This window comes from Papilio polytes, unplaced genomic scaffold (assembly GCF_000836215.1).
Source record: "Papilio polytes unplaced genomic scaffold, Ppol_1.0 DF822289.1, whole genome shotgun sequence".
NCBI lineage: Eukaryota > Metazoa > Arthropoda > Insecta > Lepidoptera > Papilionidae > Papilio > Papilio polytes.
In genome coordinates this window covers 3,709,498-3,710,367 of record NW_013526915.1, presented here as the reverse complement: position 1 = coordinate 3,710,367, position 870 = coordinate 3,709,498, and the positions used below count along the sequence as shown (strand labels likewise).

General features: G+C 39.5%; 1 protein-coding gene across 1 annotated transcript in view; it reads right to left on the bottom strand.

Moving 5' to 3' along the window:
• Positions 1-870, bottom strand: part of LOC106106212 (collagen alpha-1(XIII) chain) — a 42,521-nt gene that overhangs the window by 7,859 nt on the left and 33,792 nt on the right. The window lies entirely within an intron of this gene.

The window sequence follows — 870 nt, the reverse complement described above, 5'->3', positions numbered from 1 at the left end:
TGCTTTAATGAAATGAAGAGTTGCAGTGCGCCAGGCGCCGCGCCGCGCCGCAGCAAGGAAGTGCTCGAGCAACACTTCTGCATGCGGATTCATGCTACCATACCTCATGACATAGACATCATAGAACCTCATGGTATTGATGAGTGACTTCCTCAACGGCTTTTCCTCTAACACAACGTCTTTGGTGAGTGCATCTCAGTTGTCGTTAACTTTTAATTAAAACATTTCATAGCACCTTTCGCAGCTGAGATCGCGCGAGCTCTTCGCTGCAGACACTTGACACTGCTTACAGCAGCTGGAACGCTTTGCATTTATCCGGAAATATGCTAAATTAACCATTGCTTGAGGGTGAGCAGCATTTTTTTTATTAAGCACCAATTCTCTTTCTTGCGCTTTATACTGTATGATTACTCAAATAGTGTTTAAGAAAACTGCAAACTTGATAACGCTATAAGGTTTAATAAGAAGCGTCGTTAAATACGAGGGATTTGTTTGTTGTTATTATCTATGAGTATTACTAGTATCAATATGGGACATATTTATTCACGTCGATGATTAATATTTCAAACGACCAACCTTGTGCTTTGCGAGTGATGGCCGCGGTGGCGGGAGACTCATGCCACGCTTTCTGCGCGCTAACGTTTGATAACAACTAGTGCGGGTCAGGTACGGGGTCAAATAAATATGGACCTACATATTGTTTTTACACTTAATTATCTTTGGACAGTTAAAAATTAAAAAATAAGGAAAAACATCCTTATTGAAGTGATAAAGAATGATTGAAGAAAAAACTCTTACTAGGTTTTATTGGCTCAGAAATAGTAACAGGGAATTTATTTACAAAATGTGCAGACAAACATCTCTGTTATA